The 20334-nt window shown below is 41.8% G+C and overlaps 1 long non-coding RNA gene across 3 annotated transcripts in view; it reads left to right on the plus strand.

The window, feature by feature from the left end:
* Positions 1-13514, plus strand: part of LOC135311857 (uncharacterized) — a 60538-nt gene extending 47024 nt beyond the window's left edge. Inside the window, exon 9 of one of the 3 annotated variants that reach the window (XR_010371394.1) lies at positions 13109-13514. This is a non-coding gene — a long non-coding RNA (uncharacterized LOC135311857). Of the gene's footprint in view, positions 1-4474; positions 10479-13108 lie in introns of those variants that run through there. The other 2 variants (XR_010371393.1, XR_010371392.1) reach the window with 2 other exon arrangements.
* Positions 13515-20334: the final 6820 nt, after the last annotated feature.

Genomic DNA, 20334 nt, shown 5'->3' on the forward strand with positions numbered 1-20334 from the left:
TCACATCAGTCAATGCTATTTACAAAATCGGTTTATGGAGACCACAGGTGGACACTCTGACTCATTACACATGAATACTAAATATATCCAAGACAATCTTGGAAAATCCCATAAAGAAAGAGGGAATAGCCGTCTGATTTTTATATTTATAATGTTGGGTTTTGGATGCCAGTAATGGAAATTATATTGTTTTCACAAAAAGCAGGTGAGGGACAGTAAGGGACTGAATGATTGCCAGGCTGCATGTGGCTGGAAGGAGAAGAAGGCTCTAAGCTAGACACGGAGGAAGGTTTGTCATGCTGCCGTAGGTTGCCGTTCGCATTTGTGGCAGGCTGTGGTGAGGTTAGCAATGCATTCCACAATTGTCAGGAGCTGAGCAAATGTTGTGTCCTTTAGCCAGGGTGAAAAGCACACCTGCCCAGGAAGCTGGCATAAAATTTGGTACTGCTTCAGCCCTACTTCAGTGCTACATGGAGAATTTGAGTAGTACTTATGGCCTCATATCCTGCCACATATTTTAGTTTCTCTGATCTTGAAAACCAGGGAGGTCCAAGGCCTGTAATATATACAGGAAAGCAGATAATGGATCCCTTTATGTTTGTCATCACTGAATTCTGTTTTGATGGATGTTTCGGTGCCAAGGCTTCTCTTATTCTCACTGCTGGAGGAGAGCTATTGCTGGACTCCCTGCAGTCCCTAGCTTAGCCCTGAGAAATATAACAGGGTGAAACTAAAACAAGACATGTCAGTTCTAGCCTGAAAGCTTGCTTTATACATAAGCTGAGAAACAACAGCTTCTGTTAAGAGGAACTACCTGAGGAATGAGTTAGTGATTCTAATCTATACGCTTTCCTAAATGACCAATCAGTCAATGAACTGTTGGAAGTAGCAATGTGTGGGTGACTGTGAACATAGACACAATGAGAAACTACTGATGCAAAGTCAAATTAAGTAGTCATAATTGTTCTGGCAAAGCTGTATAGCAGAAGTGGTGTCACTTCTTTGTGAAGGCAGTTTTTATCGCGTGGTTTGCTGGTTGAGCAGATGTAATGGGAATTTGCTTGTGAACTTTCTGCCTACTAAGATCTGCTAATTTGGCTCAGCTTGCTGATCCTTTAGCAAAATAGACACAGCTTCAGAAAAGCCACTCTTTTGGTACCCTGAATGACTAAAGTTCAGGAGCTGGAGCTGGAAATACCCAACCAGCCTACCTGCTTGGCTCCCTGCAGTCAGCCTCTAATGAGCTCTCCATTTGTTCTGTGTCTCTCTGTAATACTCTTTCCAGCCTGCTACTAAAGTACTTCTAATGGCATTTTCTGTTTCTTCGCTGCTTTCAAAGGAGTTGATTCTTCAGCGTATTACGCTTGTTTCCATATCTACTTCAGTAGACTTAAACCAAAATAAAGTATTGCTTGAAATGTCCAGGGTGTTGTTGTTGTCTGTTGAATTTAACTCATCACCAGCGCAGAAGACACAAACAGCACAGCACAAATGGAAAAGTTTATTGCAAAACCAGAAGGATGGCAAAGTAGTATCCCTTTTTTCCCCTAGAAGAATGACTGTCTTTGTTTCACCCTTAGGCCCAGCAATTTCTACAAGCTTGCTGTCTGCAAACCTTGGTTCTGCGTTGATCATCATAGTCACATGAAATTATTTAACAGGTGTTTTGTTGCCAAGGTCATATGAAGTTAGTTAATGAAAACTTAAAAGTGAATTCGCCAGCTCATCTCTCATTGAAACACTCTTTTGGCTTAAAAAAACTTGCTGAGTTGTAAGAATGAGCAGGATTGGGCATTTTCCCAATAATAAGATGGCAATAACAGGGAGGAATGCTTGGCTATGTTGTATGGTAAGTGAACAATGCATCCATGAATTTTACATGTTTATATTCGTAGACACTTCATGACGACTTAGATCTGTGGCTAGTTTTAAATTACCCAGAGCAGGAAAATCACATAGGTGGTTTTGTAAGACTTTTGTAAGTACCCCCAACAAAAAGAAAGGGAAATATAAATCTTTCTGGGGGAGGTGGACAGGAAACTTTTAGGGGGTAAAATATAATTTTATAGGCCTAACTAGGTTTTATTTAAAGCTCTGCAGTGTCTCTTCACTTCAGTCCAGTTCCAATCAGTACACACTTTGGTCTCCGTTACAAAGAAGCAGCCCAGGGCTTAGCTTTTGATGCTGAACACCTAAAAGCTAAGCCCTGCTTCAGAAGCAGAGCTCCCTCACTGCTGACTTGCCAACTGTCGGTCTCCTCATTGCTGTCTCTCTGCACTCATCGATCTCAAATTCAGGTTGCAGAGTGTCCTGACTGAACGAGAAGGGATAATGTACTCCTCACTCAGAGTGTCCTACGACTTGACGGTTAGGCTCGCTCCTGTGAAGCAAGAGCTGTGGACTCGGGCTCTGTCGTCCTAGAAGGTCCGCAAGCCAACTCTCCCTCTTGAGCAAGTACAGTGACCTCCGGGTTACTGTGGAGCTCGCCTCTTCCCACTATCTTTAAATGAAGGTGGCTGTGGCCGCAGGTCTCAATGCACTCCACTCATGTTGTGAGCACACCATCACAACAAATCAAGTGATTTATGGCTGCACTTTCCTTTTGTATGAATCCCAAACAGCCCTAGGCAGGAGAACGGCTTCTGAAGCCTGAGCTCAGCCAAGGTAGTTGTTCTTGTCAGTAGAAGTAATAACTGGAGGTGCCCATCCAGCCACAGGGGCATATAATGGATTAAACGCAGCTTTCCTGCATCACTTGGAGTAAAACTCATGCATTTAATTGCATTTTAGGAGTCTTTTTCATTGCAAAGGAGGTTTGACACTGAATGTGTGAATTGTATTCATTCACCTTGTTTAGATATTAAAACATGAAACTATTTACAGGACTTCTGAGGCCCAGAGTTCATCTAAGTGAGTAAGAAATGTTCTGTATTTCAATAAACAAGGAATGAGGCCTTTCAAGAAAGAGTCAAGCCTGTTCTTGTCTTAAAGGCAATTGCTCTTTGACTGCTCTGGCTGCTCTGCATCCTTCAAAGGAGACCACGCTGTGTCAGCTAAATGACTGAAAAAATAGATTTTTTACCAGACAGTGTATAGTTGGACTCTCTAAAGTGTTTTAAACAAAGTTGAGACACCACAAAACTTCAGTTGAGTACAAATTGTTCTTTGTGCTGCTTCCACGAAGGAAAAACGCACAGAGTATTTCCTTTGCTGAACACAAAAATTCTTCTCACTTTTGCTGCAAAAGATTTGGGTTTAGTTCAAAGGCTTTGCTTTTTAAACCATAAGAATTTCTTGCTACACACTGTGCACACTGTGTAGGTGAGCCTGTGTATACCTTTATGATTTTAAAATAAATATATTACAATTTTAACATTTTAAAATTCCCCACAACAGCATTCTACTTTAATTCCTTTAACTCTACTCCAAAACCTGGCCAACCAAAAGTCTTTCTTGAACTGATTAGAATCTGAATAAAATCCTCCTTTGCCTAATTTCATTAAATCTGGGAGAAGGGAGGCTTGCATTTATCTTTGTTTTTTCCTCAGTAGTAATATAACAGTTTTTTGGTGACCCAGCACTTCCTTATGTTCCCCAAGGTCTTCTCCCCAAGAGAAAATATTGCCACAACAAACCTTTGAGTCCTGATCCCATAATATAAAAATTGTATCACTGAGAGGGAAAAGGGAAAAAACTAACAATTCTTCTAACAGAAAAAGAGCCTTGGGGCATCTGAGGATGTGCCAATATCTATTGACTTCATTATGATAAACAATGTAGACAAGAGAGGACTTGTAACATACCTTCTGGTTGCCTGCTCTTCTAAGCGAAGGTTTAGTCACGAAAATTAGTGGGGAAAGAGAAAGGGTGAATATCTGTACGAGAACCTGACTCTTCACAGCAGGACATTTTAGGTAACTCTCTAGAATCTCAAGGGAGTTTGAGAATCAAACTAACAGAAACCAGAAACCATTTCCTCTGATTTAGGAGATTAGTTTCTCCTATTGGAGAAAACTCCAGCTGCAAGGAAATCTGTGGCTGCCTTCCTTCAGTGCCCTCATTATAAATAACAAATGCTTAAAGCAGTTGCTGCTGCAAATATCCTCATGCCACTCCTGCAGTGAATAATCTTCCCAAGCAGTGCTCCAAGCCCATAGGAGCATGGCCCGCTGCTGTGGTCTGAATGAATGGTGTGGCCACCAAAGCCTTCCAGGCTGCGCTCTGATCACCTGCATTGCCTCAGCCCAGTGGGCTGATCTGCACAGAAGCAGGGTATGGCTCAGCAAAGCAGTGCGGTCCTGCCAGTGATGTCCAGTGGGCTGGATCTCCATCGTCTTCTTCAAAGCCAGGACATGCTCAGCTGTGAGAAGAACACAGCTGGAGCTGGGAGCTGTTGTCTTGCTGTGTTTGTATGAGGCAGCAGCTCCTGCTGAGGCTGGAAAGACACCCTCCTTTTTTTTCTCTCTCTACTTAGGCCACTGGTCTCAAGCCATGAATCAGGAAAAGGACATACTCCGAAAAAGCAAAGAGAGTGTGTACAAAACTCATGAACACTGAATTCCAGAAATTCCCTCGGCTCAAATCCTAGCTCCAGTGGTAATGACAAGAAACTAGCATAGCCAAAAGCAGAGCCTAAGGACCAGGAAACGAGCTGATCAGATCTGCAGTGTCTGTTGTCCCCCGTTGTCCCCCTCAGGCAGCTAGTAAATATTGTTAGGCTCAAATTCCCAGGGACAGGGCCTGATTAACATTTTTCCAGAATATACAGATACCTTGTAAGCAGAATATAATAATGCAATGCTGTTCTTCTCACAGAGCCTACTGAACACTAGGTTCTTAAGCATATTGTACACTATGAGTTATTTAGTCAACCTTATTGGTTACGTTGGAGAAATGCTGCACCTTTCTTTTTAATCTAAAGCAAAGCTGTGTTTGTATACTTTTGCATGTGCTGTAGTTGGCAATGATTAACAGCTTACGTGTCTCAGCAGTTTCTTTTTTCTTCCTTACATTTTAAATAAAATGCAATGGAAATTCAATACGCTGATCCATATTCTCCCTTCTACCCACATAATTTCTCAGAGCTGTCAGATCTCATTTGCAAGTGTCCCTTCTTCTGTCATCAGAAAATTATGTCAATATTCCACACCACCTGATGCATCCTCTTGCCACTTTATCTAAAGATCAGAGAAAACATATGTAAGTACTAACCAAAGCATAAACATTTAGAACTGTTGGGCCTGGAAACAATGCAGTTTGCAGAACATGTTGTCTTTATTAAAACTTACATGAATAGCATCAAAGTGAAAAGGCTGGATGTGTGCAATGATCTCATACACGAGTTATTACCTCTGAAATATAAATATTGAAGGAGCTTTGGAAATGTGTTGTTTCCCCTGAGTACTGGAAAGAGCACAAACATAAAAATGTATGAATCCAACTTAAGAGTTTTCCTGTAAGGAATGTATTATGGAGAACACTGGGAAGGCTGAGAAATTGTATGTGAGCTGATACCTGAAAAAAAAAAAGGGGGGGGGGGGAGAAAAAAAACCCTCTTAAAATGGAGTGGAATGCATCATTTGTATTTATTTGTCTCTTCAGTTCCATGGAATGCAGATCTAAGTTGATTCACAATTAAGAGAGTCTTCAACTGGAAAGACTGAAGGGCCATTGAGTTTCTTTACTGGAAAACCCTGTCATCAGTCAAAACCTTGCGTAGGAAAGGAGAAGGCTGTTGTGATTCCAGTGTGAATTCCACTGTGTAATGAATTGAAATCCCTGCCAGTCACTGGCAAAGTTTAACCTTGGGATACCTTGTTCAATACTTTTGTAGATGATGAATGCTTGAAGAGAAACATTTTATATGGTGCAGTCTTAATATATTCACTGTGCTATGATATACCTGTGACAAATGTAGGAAACAAGAAAAAAGGGGCCACAACTACCCATCCACTTCTTAGTTGTAGCCATTGGCGAGAACTTCCAATGGCTGCAGCGATACTGCCAGCCATTCTTGGAAGAAACACCACCACAGAGGGCAATTAATACTGCTTGTTTATTTTCTGGCAGCCTGCAATACATACTGGGCCACAGAGGGAGAGCCAGAGGCCGCTTTAATCTTCAAGAATTAGCAATAACATGCTGTGGCAGGATTTTAGAGATCAGACTGAATCTATATTAGCTTTACTGCACTCTCAAAACATTGAGACCACACGGATACTAGTATTTTCCTGTACACTCATAAATGCCGCTCAGATTCCGGCACTGAACATCTGATTTTATTTTATTTTATTTTATTTTTTAATTTCATTTCATTTCTTTATTTTATGTTTTATTGTTTCCCTCCCTGAGTTACTTCTCCTCAAGCCTGCCCCTTAAATTCCCTGTGACTGAAGAGCACATTTCCTCCATCTCCTGTCTCTGACTGGCAGAAACAGCCTCAAAGGACCAAGAAACAGGCAGATGGACTGTTCTTGGTGTTTCTCCCAGGAATGAAGGTTTGGTTGCCAGTGGCTTTAGTATCATTGGAAGAGGCAGCTGCTATCCTTCAGCCAAGTGGGAGGATTAAATGATTTGGGGACAGTGAGTTCACCCAGGAGAGAAGGAGTGGATGGAGAAGACATTGTCTTGGCACTGTGAGTTGCTTTTGTGTTGGGAGAGGAAGTGCCTGGACTAGGCTGTGCTGGGAGGTACAGACTAACCCAGAAATGACTAAAACAAATGGCCCTTGAAACATGATTTGAAGCAGAGCCTACAGCATGTCTGCAGTGCACATGAGATAAATCCTAGAAATGGTTGGAAGGGACATCTGATTGCAACAAAAGGATGAGTCTTACTTTAAAGTACTCAGAAAGGATGAAAAGGCCCCCTAGAAAAATTGACTGGGTGCTAAGAATGACAGGTGCTACATGACTGCTGGGAAATGTAGTACCTGATACTGCCCCGCAACGGGCAGAGGATGTGCCTTGCTTAGATAAAAGCACTGTGGTATATTTAAGAGCCTCAACCATCCTTGACCTTGCTTCTGATTCCCCAGGAGGGACTGGCGTAGCCAGGGGAAAAAATTATTGTTCTATATGTGCACCCAGGTTTCTCTCAGCCTCTTAAGGGCTCCCCTGAAGAAAGGGTCTATTAGAAGATGCTCCCCTGCCACTGCAAAACTGCTCATAGGATATTAGTCAATATACATTAATTTTTTAGTGATAAGAGTCCATAGGTGTATTCCTCTGTGCTTCCTCAGCTGGTTGGCATGAATACCTCCCCTGCTTTCATGTGGAGAACAGACCCCAAACTCAGCCCTGCACTTTGAGCTGCTTGAAAATTTGAGCCTTGCTACTCCCCCCATATCTGATCAAGCATTTCAAACTCATTCTGCACCTACCTACTGCTTCTTAGACCTGCTAGGCAAGCACTATCAGGGACACAGGAAAAGAAGCTCTACTGGGAGAGATTTTTCTTCTCTGTTTCCTGAAAAAGGCCTCTGGCCAGTATTAGGAGAAAATTATTTTCTATGTGTGAGCCTTCTTCCTGGTGTTACTGGCAAAAACAAGAGACAGGTTTAAATAGCTCCTGGGTGGATCTCCTTTTGAAACCAACACCCCCAGCTCAAGGTCTCCTGCAGACTGTGTGCCCTCCCGATGTGCCCCTAACACACAACACATCTTTGCCTCCAAGTACAAGAATTTATAGGAGTCTGGTGGAACTGTATTTGGAGGAAAAGGCACACAGTCTTAGCGGGATAAAACAGCAATATGTCTATATGAATGATAAATAAAAATATCTCCCCATGTAACTCTGCCAAGAGTTCATTAATTTGGTTTCCTGCCTGCTGGTGTAAACATCCAACAGCAAATGTCCTGTAACCACACAACTTCATCCTTCCACCTCTGCTAATCCTCTCTCCCAGTGTGGCAGCAGTGGGTATAACAGGCCTAAAGTCTTCAGGTGCACTTGGAAAGCCTCTCCCTAAACCTTTCGAAAATGTTGCCTGGTTCTTTCCTGAGGCTTTCAAACCTGTTGCAGCTCTTGTGATTTTGGAGTCAGTTGATAGGGAGCAGTAGTTGACATAGTTCAGGACTGCATCTGTTCCCTAGAAAGGACCCTGAGAAGCCAGTGGAGACCTTCTGCTCTCTCCAAATAAAGGCAGCCGTAGCTGACAGGTTTATCTAACCTTTCCTTGTACAACCCTAATGACACTGAAGCCATAGCTTCTCCACACTGTCTCTTCCAGCATTTAACTGTCTTCCAAGTAAAAAGTATTTTTCCAGAGTGCAGCCTACATCTCGCTGTCTTTTAACTTGATTTCTTCCTCTTCTGTGCTCAATGTGGGTAGAGAACGGCTAATTTTGCTGTTATTTTTAACTTTTTTAGAAGACATATCCCCTTCTCCAGACCAAGCTATCCCAGTTCTTTCAGTCCCTTCTTTGCATAATGCTTCATTCCTCTCTTTCATTTGTCCATTTGGTTTCTGTTTTGAGTAGATAAATAGCTACAAAAATGCTCAAAATGACCCGTGAAGGGTTCTGAATAAAAATCTTGTAATCTCTGTAGTCATCATCTCCTTTATCCATACTAATAAGGCAGGATGAGGTATGGTTAAAAAAACAAGCTCAAGGCACAGATAATGCAAAACATGTGTAAAGGAGATGGTAAGTCTGTTTTGTAGCTACGGAGCTGTTTTAGCTGTACAGCTATTTTGGTAAAGAGATTTCCAGAGAGAGGAACAGCAACTCTGAAATACAGTGAGAGCACCTGAGTCTAGTACAACTGGCATGCAGTCTCCACGATGGGCTCTCTGGCACCTCACCATGCTCAAGAGTGAGGGAAAAGTGGGGCTCAGTGCACCCAACGATAAGCACGAGTAAATGCCATTTCCCATTCTTCATTCCCTTTACCTCAGAGCTTACATTCATGTCAAGTGGTGGATAGCTCTATGGCATCTACCCTTCATCACCTTCAGGGGTAGCTCTGTGTCCTCTAGAGCAACAGACCCAAAATTTTATTGGCCTGTGACAATATTGACTGAAAATATATTCTGGAACAACACCATTTATTCTTATCAGCTTGGGTTTTGGTAGTAGCAGTTATGCCCGGCTACACTTAATGCCAGAAGTTGGAGAATCTGTAATTTTGCCCGTAAGGCACTTCTCTAAAGCTTCAGGCTACAGAGCTTGCATACTATTCGCTAGGATTGCACGGTCTTCTGAAGCTGTTCCCTGTAACATCAGGTTTAGCCACTGGCATAAATATAGATATTTGGCAAGGTATATTTCTGGTTAAGACTCTGAAGATGCATGAGGTAAAGAATTAAATGCTTTCCAAGTTCAAATATATAAAATGTGCCATGCTATTTAGCATAGCTGCGGAGAGGGAGAAAGAACATTTACCAGCAGACTGGGTGAATCAAAATGCCAGGGTAGTTTCTGACAAACATTATTTAACTTGCATCATTGCTTATATGGATTTTCAATGTAGTATGAGAAATGCAAACTGGTCATATTTCAGTGTAACCCTCTATTAGGGAAACATTTATAATTTCAACCCAGAGTATATGGGTAACAAGATAGCCTTGTTAGCAAGCTGCGTGTCTGAATGAGTCACAAGCCTCTTACACCATCATACGGATCAGAGAGAATCCAAATCTGTGAAGATTTCCCTTTGGATCTGTGGATTTTCTACAGGTGCATCTCCTTCTATTTGCCACCATTGGATCTCTTTGTAGAATGGAAATTTGAGGTCTGTGATCTTCCTAAAGTGGGCCTTATCTGATAACTTTGCCAGACACCTATTCCACTTGAGTTTTTGAGAGGGATTAAAGAGGTAAGCTTGCTTACCCAGTCTGAATCTTCTTTTTGTGTAGACATGTACCAAGCAGATATTCACCCTGTTTTGGTCTATACAGCAATATTAAAAGTCATAAGCTTTTCTTGTCCTGTTTCTTTTTTTCTGATACAGTTGCTTTGGAAAGGGGCATAAGGATATGTTCAAGTGATCTGAATGTGGTTTTATATGTGAGTTGACTCTGGAAGCCCAGAAAACTGTTACAGAGAAATGGAGGAGAAAAAAATATTTACAGTATATTTTTATTCTGCCTTTATTCTGACATATTAAAATTACTTAGCATAACATAAAAAGCTGGCACCAGGGAGAGACAGAGACGAGTAACTGGGGAAGCCTGAACTCTCTCTCTAGGACACTCAGGAGTAGAAAAATCCAGTCTGTAGCCAGAGGGATATATCTGGTTGACAGAAGGGATAGAAGGTTTTGCTCCCTGAGACCAACTGAAAACCAGGATTACTCTGCTGCCATTCACCCCATTACAACATTATAACCTGCCTCAAAATAAAGTACTTTGAAGTGTGTTGAATACTCACATTTGGTATCCAAGATATTTTTTAGCCTTAGTACGGCCAGACTGAAACTTCCCAATCCTATTTTGAGAAAATGGGTAAGTCATACCATTCACAATGGGTTAAGGGTGAATTTCCCCTTTCAGTGCAATAACTTCAGTTTACCACCCCACAACAGAACAGAAACTTATTTTACTTTACGTTGTCATGACTACACCCAGAAATACCATTGGGGAGATGAAGCAGTTTTTTGATGAAAGTTAGTTTTTTAGCAAGTCTCCATTAAAAAAAAAATCCTTTGAGTGACACCTGTTGGGAAGATCCATCTGTAAAATTAAGACATACTTTGTCAATGAGGCTATACAATGATGACTGAAAGACAGACAGATATCTTCCAGAGAGAACTGAAGGAGAAGTACTCAAACATTTAAGAAAGAGAGATTTAACTTTCACAAACTGCTAAAGGAAGAGGGAAATCCTCCTTCTTGACATTTTAACACCGGTGCTTTCCTGGAGGATTCTGTTAAACATAACTTATTTACAATAATTAGGTTAAGTTCAGTGACTCATGTTATGCAGGAGAAAAGGCTACATGACCTAATGGTCCATTCTGGCCTATGAATTGTTTAAATGTAACTAGTTATTTTATGCTTTTTTTTTTTTTTCCCCTCAATTCAACATAGCGTAGCAGTTAGTCAAGATAGAATTTGGTTATTCCTAGTAAGGAAGTGATAGATAAATGTGGGTAATGTTCACTTGAAGATTTCAGTGGTCTGCACTTCTTGATGTGGTTTCTTTCATGGTTTTGCACATGAAGGACTCCGCAGAATGTGGGACATGACTGAGCTCATGGTCTGAGGTTATATGGTATGATATCCACTTCTTACCAAAAACCAGAAAGCTCATTTGAATAGGCTGCAGAAAACCTTTTCCAGGGAGATCACAGCATGGGGTCTTCTCCTTTGATGTCATGTTTTTCATTGTGAAATTTCAACTGGTACTGAAGACAATAAGGGTCAAATTATCAACAGGGCAGAGAGTTGTGCATGGAGGGCACAGAAGGCCAATGGTGGCTCTGGTCTAGTGGTTAGTTCTGTAGCTGCCCTGGGCCCTGCATACACTGAATATATTGGGTATGCTGGTTTCTATACTGCTCAACAGCTACCAAGGACCTGTAGGAAGCCCTGATTTGCTTGCAGGACCTTGTACCTACTTCTGTTCCTTTATGCATGCATGGAAGATTACTCATTTGGAGGGGACAAAGATTCCAGTAATTTGGGTGCACACTGCTACACTGACTTGCTCTTAAACTCAGAAAGTTCTTCCTGTACCTCCTACTTAGTGGCACCCAGGACTTCTCCAGCAGGAAAAGCATGGTGTGTGAAACAGTTCACCTGGAGAATGGATGAGTTATCATCCTGAGAACATGTGAGGTTCCACAATTTCAGGCAGGGGGAACAAAAGGAGTACCCAGCTGCATCCCACCCAGCTTCAGCTTACAAAGCTGGTTGGAAAACAGTGATCCTAAACTTGTTTCTGGCATCACCCTTTCTCCTTGTGCTTCACTACCTCAACGTCTGCCATTAATGGGCTGTGCTTTCAGTGTTTTTGTATCATTTATTGTGGCAGGAGTGATGCCTGTTGTAAGTTTGCCTTTCAGTGCAATACATAAAAGAGAACAGACCAGCATGTAGCATCCTAAAAATATTATTTTTGCATTTTTAATACCTTATGAGAACACATTCATCCATAAAACCATGAGAGGGCAGCATTCTCTCTATCATTCATATCCTCTTTCTGCTGGAAAATTAAGAGTGACTTTCTTTAACATTCATCTCATAAACCACAGAGCAGTGTTATATATAATTCAGAGCTTGGTTCAATACTCTTTGTAATCAATAGGAATGTTTCCCTTGATTTAAATAGGTGTTGGACTGAGGCTTCAGTTGTTCACAATGACATCAGGAAGAACTGTCTGCATAACTTAGAAGATACTGAAAATAAACAGTCAGGAAATAATTTTGGTGGTGGTTAACCATTGGAACAAAATACCAAGAATACTGGTGTATTCTCCACTTCTTGGTGTCATTGAATACAGACTAGATGTCTCTGGAAAAAAGTGGACAAAAGCTGCTGGGTTCAATACTGAGGTAGCAGTGTGGTGTTCTGTGAACTGCATGGCATAAAGGAGAAGTTGATGCTGTATGTATGCAGACAAAATAAACCATACTTTTTTTTAATGTTAGTGATTAATCAGTTGAACAACACCTTAAGGTTTTGGGGATTGATTTTACAATCAAAATGGTATGTATTTCCACAGGATCTTCTCTAAGTCAGTTCAGAGCTTTTGCATCATCTGTATTACACAAGCAGTCAGGTTTGCTAAGCAAAATGATCTCTCTGGCTCTGGAGTCCATTAATCTGGCCAATATGATTAATCTAGCCAATACGGTAGTGTCAGTGCAAAATTTTACAGCTGTCATGTGATCCTTTGAGCAACATGCAATACATTATTGTAGCAATAAATGATGGGGGGTTTTAGAAGAATTAACTGTGCATTTTTTTGAAAATTAGAACAGCTTAAGATGGAGAGAGAGGTTTTGAAAAGGGGAAGCAGAATTGTTTGCCTCCAAATAATTGCTTCAGAAATAACTTTGGTCACAAGAAACTACAGATTTTTAACCAGATGAATATTTCAGCATCTCACAATGTCGGTCCAATGTAGAGTGGTAAGTGCTAATTAGCATTCTTGCTTGCAGTTTCAGCAGAGAGGAGGAGTACTTAATGAACACGGAAACCGAGCTATTCTTTCTATACTGCTTGACATGGTGACCCAATTCCGACCTCTGCGGGTTTGTGATGAAATTGTGTTTTCTTATTTGTTTGCTTCGTCTCCTGCTGGTGAGGGAAATTCCTGTATGTCTCTTATTCACTGTATTTCAGTCATTTCAACACCCCTAAAATGATGCACAAAGTTTTCACTGTGAATACCCTTAGGAGGTACCACAAACTGTGGTTTCACAGAAAAGTCATTGGGACAAATGCAGTGGTGGGCAAACGTACGCAATTCAGAGCGAGTGACATGCCCCAAGCAACCATCCAGCATGTGAGAAAGCAAAGGACCTCCACAAGGGTTGGCAGTAAGAGAAATAAAAATGTTATTTGATCTATATCTACTTGCATTTTCTTTCACTGATACGCACTACTTAAAAAGGTTTCCCATTTTTTTGTGTGGAAAGAAGTTGTGTCTATCTTTGATTTTTAATTAGGACCATCATAAAGAAAAATGTTAAATTTCTAGTTATGTTCTGAAGACTACTAAAGGGTGTTAGCATTTGTTAACTTGAAATATTTTCACATTGTTTCCATAACAAAGAAAAAATGTGAAGTATTATTTAATTTCCCGTAACTTGCAGTATAAAAATGAATTCAATAACAAGTGAGCTTTGCCAAGACGGCTGTGTATTTTTTTGCAGAAATAATGTAGTTGGTTCAGACTAGCCCACATTTTACATGGGGTTTGAATTAGTGCCTTTTCAATGGATCTTAAAAGCCTTTTTTTTTCTCTGCTGTTCAACTCAGTAATGAAGCTCCAGTTCAGGAAGGCACTTCACTAAAGCCAGTTGGTGGCCGGTCACAAGTGGTGTCACCCAGGGCTCAGTGTTGGGGCCAGTCTTGTTTAATATCTTTATCAATGAGCGCACCCTCAGTAAGTTTGCAGGGGACACCGAGTTGGGTGGCAGTGTCGATCTGCTCAAGCATAGGAAGGCCCTACAGAGGGATCTGGACAGGCTGGATCAATGGGTTGAGGCCAATTGTATGAGGTTCAAAAAGGCCAAGTGCCGAGTCCTGCACTTGGGTCACAACAACCCATGCAACGCTACAGGCTTGTGGAAGAGTGGCTGGAGAGCTGCCTGGAGGAAAAGGACCTGCGGGTGTTGGCTGACAGCTGGCTGAACGTGAGCCAGCAGTGTGCCCAGGTGGCCAAGAAGGCCAACAGCATCCTGGCTGGTATCAGCAATAGTGTGGCCAGCAGGAGCAGGGCAGTGATCATGCCCCTGTACTCGGCACTGGTGAGGCCCCACCTTGAATACTGTGTTCAGTGTTGTGCCCCTCACTACAAGAAGGACATTGAGGTGCTGGAGCATTTCCAGAGAAGGACAACAAAGCTGGTGAAGGGTCTGGAGAGCCGGTCTTATGAGGAGTGGCTGAGGGAACTGGGGCTGTTTAGCCTGGAGAAAAGGAGCGGAGACCTTATTGCTCTCTACAACTACCTGAAAGGAGGCTGTAGCGAGGTTGGTGTTGGTCTCTTCTCCCAAGTAACAAGCGATAGGTTGAGAGGAAATGGCCTCGAGTTATGTCAGGGGAAGTTTAGATTGGATATTAGGAAAAAATTTCTTTACTGAAAGAGTGGTCAGGCACTGGAACAGGCTGCCCAGAGAGATGGAGGAGTCGCCATCCTTGGTGGCATTCAAAAAACATGTAGAAAAGGCATTTCAGAGCATGGTTTAGGAGACATGGTGGTGTTGGGTTGATGGTTGGACTTGATGATCCTAGAGGTCTTTTCAAACCTTAATGATTCTGTGATTCACAGTGTGAGTAACCCTATTCAAATCCATGGGCTACTGACACACTTGGAGTTGGACATGTGCTTACATATCTCAGGAATGAGGGCCTGGCATACAATGAAATTAGCTGATGTGTGAGGTACCTGCACATGATTTGAGTCTCACCTAAGTTTTGATTTGATGTATGACATAGTGCCTGCTGCTCTTAATTGGCATGTGGGATGCCACTGCCTCATGTTTGACCTTATCTTCATCTTATTTATTCTGGTAACATTAAAGAGGGCACAGCCCCATTGGGAGTGGTGTAAAACAGGGAAGTATAAAATGCAAATAGTTAAGACAGGTCCCAAAAGAAATGTCACAACATGCAAGGAAATTGAGTAAGGTAGTAGCAGCAAGCAAGGTCATAGCTTTATGCCTCTTCCTTTTTTGGATGGAAGATGGGGTGAGGTTGAGGAGGGAAGGTTGAGGGAAAGGCAGCAAGGCTGCTTGAAGTTGTTGAGATGGAGATAAGGGGTGGAAAAAACTGCACTCTTCACTGTGGGGCAATGGAAATCCACTCAAGAGTGCTCAAAGGTCCTTGACCTGGGTTCTACTCCAAATGGACGGATTAACTCTCCCTTTCTCATTGAATTGGCAAGGAAAGCCAATAGGATGCCGGGTTACATCAACAAGGGCATCATCAGCAGAAATAAAGTCATTATCCCACTCTACTCAGTGCTTGTCAGGCCACACCTGGAATACTGGGTTCAGTTTTGGTCTGTGCTATTCAAAAAGATGGGGACAGGCTGGAGATGGTCCAGAGAAGGGCCACAAAGATGATCAAAGGACTGGGAAGACTGCCATGTGAGGAAAGGCTGAAGAACTGTTTGTTCAGTCTTCAGAAAAGAAGGCTTAGGGGAGATTTTATAGCCATATTCCAGTATTTAAAGGGAAGACTCCCTTTTTACAAGGAGTCACATGAGAAATACAAGGGGTAATGGATACAAGTTACTCCTGGGGAGATTCCAATTGGACACAAGAGGAAAATTTTTCACAATGAGAACAATCAGCCATTGGAATAATCTCCCCAGGAAAGTGGTGGATTCCCCAACATCGGACACTTCTAAGATTGGGCTGGAGAGGGCGCTGGACCGTCTTGTCTAGACTGTGCTTTTGCCAAGAAGGGTTGGACCAGATGATCCTTGATGTCCCTTCCAACCTGGTATTCTATGATTCTATGATTTATAAATAATCAGCCATTTGCCAAGTCTCCTTTCAAGGTCGATGCATGACTGGAGTGTGTATTTCCTGCCACTTGATAGTATCTTTTAAACAAAAGCCTCTACAACTGCATGGCAGCGAGAGGAGAGATGGAGAGAGAACCACCACTGTCTGGTTTTTGCTGTTGCCAGAGTGGCCGATGAATCTCCTTCGCCACCCTTCTCATCTGCATGTCTGGCTTTAGTTTGCTTTTCTCTTTTCTGTGCACTGCTGTTGTGGAAGGCCATGGATTTTGACTCATTTTAACAGTCAGCTGATGTATTCAACAGGGAGCTTATTTTGCTAAATAAGCTACAAAGCAAAACACCAAGAAGCATATTGCAGCGAAATAAAATACAGACTCTAATTGATGCAGTAGTTTTGAATAAATCTTTCCATTGTCACAGTCAGCGCACTAAATGCCAAGGCCTGTCAGCACCACTTCTTAGTTACCTACCCAAGGTAATTATATAGCTCTTCTCACTGCAGAATCCAACTGCACCCCAATTTGAGGTATTAATCTGTTAGAAATCCCAGTTTGTTGTTTTTTGTTTTTTTTTTTTTTTTTACACAAACACAGTAAAAAACCAAGGCAAAAATAAATGACAGGCTCCATCTTGCAAGATAGTCAGATCCCATCTCTGCTTGCAGAGCCAAAATAACTTGGAGATCACTGTAGATGTCTTGCTGGGAGTGTGTGGGTGAGGCGGTGCCACAGCAGAGAACTGAAGTCAGCTCTTTCAAGAGCCATACACTGGGCCACCCGTCCTTTTGTGGAGAAATGGCCTTGGGGAAGTGATGTGCAATTTCTTCGTTCTCCTTTTACGTCCATACTCCCAGGCAGTCCCAGTCCCTGTGGGCACGAGGCCGAACATTCGATTTAACAAACATTTGCAAACAGCTCATGCCACCCACACACAAAGTTTATAAATAGTAAGTTTGCTGCATTTAGTTATGGAACTGTGATGCTTTTCATCCCTTTGCAACTTCACACTCCACATGTGAGCAGGAACAGCAGCCACTTTGTCCTTGGAGTTGCTGGAGTCTGTACAAAAGAGAGGCAACCAGTGCACATTTATGCTGAAATTTTACATCTGTCCCTCTGGGTGGCTACCTAAGGGTACTTCCACTCCAAACATGTAAAATCATTTTATAGGTGGAACAGGGGGAAAAATGAACCCCTAGTTTATGAGAAATATGAGGTGGTAGGAGCAGAAAAGTGGATGTCACTGATGCAGTCTTCTGTTGTTGCAGACCAGACATCACATGGTCCATTTCACAAAATTAATGGTTCCATGAAAAAAAAAAAGTTCTGATACCAGTCTGGCCCCAAACTGTGTCCTGTGTGCCTCATTGCCTGCAGCTGGCATCCCTGGGTTGTATGTCAGATTGCAGTTAGGTCTTTGAAATGAGAAGATAAAGAAAGGCCTTTTGTGGCATTTTGTGCAGAATAGTTTAAATTAATTTAACTATTCAGGCTTCCAGAACTGATATATTTTTTGGGGGGGAAAAAAGGTCAATTTTTAATTTTCTCAGTTTTCTTCTGTTATTCGCAGGTGGTCTCTTTCGGTTCTCCTGTTACACTAAAGGGCCAAAATTTGTCCTGGTGAATTTATCTGTATAAATCTATTTAGTTCAAGATTCTGCTATTGTGAAGAAATCCCATTGTATTTAACAAGAGGTATTCAGGCAGACCCTATAAAAAAACCCGTATTATTCTCCTGCAAAATCTGCCCTTAAAACCTTTTAGAATTTATTCATGATAGTCTGTAGGGTTGGTTTGGTTTTTTTTTTTTTTGAGACTACTATATGGCAGGGCTATAATTTTGTATTAAATTCTAACAGCTCAAAAAGTATGAAAAGATAATAATTTTCTATTAAATGCTAAAGGACTTTTCTCCATGAGGATATAAGGAAGCCCTACAGGAACTGGTGGTTACGCTGCAGAAGGATTTTTCAGGCTTAGAGAGCTTGGGGGAGGGTGTCTGAGTGCATTAGTATTCACTCCACATTCTTGCCTGCTGTTCCACATGCACTGTTTTGTACCTCCATAAACTGCGCTGGATGCAGATCAAAATTATTTAAAAGAATTCACAGGAAGGAAAAAAAAAAACCCAGAGCAGCAGTTTCTATGTATTTCCACATTGCATTCATTTTCATTGACATTTACTGTTAGCCTTTTCATAGCAATATGAAAAAAGATGGCAGAAGCAAGAAGGGAAAGGCTTTCTCTGATAAGAAAGGCTTTTACATTTTAGAGAGGAGTTCTCACCACAAATCAGAGTGCTGTTAGCTTTCCTTGTGTAGTCAGCATCAACAATTTAAAGCAGCAGCACTGAATTCTTTAACTGAAAGGACACTTTAAAATTATTATTATTTTTTCTTGTTTGCAGTATCTGCCTTTACATAGGAAGAAGTATGTTCACCTCTTCAGTGTTAACCCTTTTTAACAGGGCGAACATTCACTTCCTCTCTTTTTATTTTTTGCTTCTTAAGACTCTTGAAACCCAAGCCAGTCCAAGAGCAGACCTAGCCAAGGAGCCATGCTTCTGGCTCCCCAGGTTGAAATCCTAGCTGCAGAAACACTTATTGCAAAATTTCATGAAAGATCACGTGGGCAGGACCACCTGCAACACATGGCTCTATCAAGCAAGTTCTGCTTTGCTCCTGCTAAAACACTGCTTCTTACTAATAGCTTGGAGGGACAAGCCTTTAATCTGTTGTTCACTGAGACAAGCCTGGTTCATGGCCCACCACCTCTGACTCTAGGCTCCTTCCTTATTATTTGTCCTAGTAGTGATATTCTTGAATCCTCATTCAAAAGGAACACGGTAATAGGCAAAATTGTCTCACAGTACAAAGCTGTATTGCCTACTTTGATAGCAGGCCAGAAGAATTCTAGTATCTCTAGAAATATGGAAGTATATGAAGATCCCCATGCAAAAAGAAGATGCAGAGGCTAGAAAGTTGAGGGGGAGCGTCAAAGACAAAATCCCCCAAATGCTGGGAGCAGACAAGCTTAGAAGAATGCTGAGAGGGAAGCTTACAGTTTTTTAGAAGGGTGAATAAAGGTGGATTCAAGTAAGAGGTACATCTTACACACACACATACATACAGAAAAGTCAAACATCCAACGCTTCAAATGCACATTGCATGAAATACAGCAAAGCCACAGTGCTAACTGAGGCACCGTATGATAGAAGCAAAATCTTTAAATCAACAGCATTGCCTTGTGGACGATAGTCACTTGTCTCTGGGCAATCTTTGTAAAAGCCCTGGTCCCTGCTGGGTGAAGCACTGGAATTTGTGCTGTTGCTCTCAGGGTGCCCCCCTGCTGCGCATATGGTGATGGAGAATACATATGCATGAAGCTGACAGTTAGTTTGGCTTCCACCAAAGCTTAATTTAGCTCACTTGTCAGCACAGAATAAGAGAAATTAATAACAATAATTAATAGTTCTTTTAACACAGTGAGTAAAGAGCGGCATGTGATAAAAATGCTAGAACTGGGGAAACTTCAGAGCTAGGAGACAAGGACTGTGCAATGCACTCCACATTGCCAAGGAGGTAAAATATACTTTGTGGGGCACTGACGGACTAAACAAAAGAGAAAGTCTGGTCAGAGGGAACAAAGGAATGCGCTGGAGCATCCAGGGAGGATGTAGCGCAGTCCACGCCGGCTGGAATGCATCTCCTGAGGAGGCTGAAATTCCTTCCACCTTCTCCCCCCTCCTTTTTTTAGTTTTCAACCGTCTTGGCCAAGAAAAGGACAAAAGCTTTATTATGCCTGAAGTTTGGCCACATGCAAAAGTACCTAAAAGGTGCTTCAGAGCATTTGTACATGAGCAAGTGCTATTTCTGCAGGGACATGGCAAGCTTTCCGAGTGACTTTTGCCATCATCCACAAATTGCATATTCCTTCTGTGTAACTTCACAAAGGTCCCTCCTTTTTTTCTTGGCTTGCACCACCACACTTCCTTTGAAGCCAGAAGCTGCAGAGCTGACACTGTACAAGGAATTTCAAATAAATTCTGATAGCTGTTTTGGGGAGGAAAAATCAGGCGTTCATTATTGATTTCGTTACTTTATTGGGATTGTGTATAGTCATAAGTGGGGCTTTTTGAGGGTGGTGCTGCACAAAGTCCAAGGAAGGCAGCATACTTTCTTAAGAAACT

Source organism: Phalacrocorax carbo, chromosome 2 (genome assembly GCF_963921805.1).
Source record: "Phalacrocorax carbo chromosome 2, bPhaCar2.1, whole genome shotgun sequence".
Lineage (NCBI taxonomy): Eukaryota > Metazoa > Chordata > Aves > Suliformes > Phalacrocoracidae > Phalacrocorax > Phalacrocorax carbo.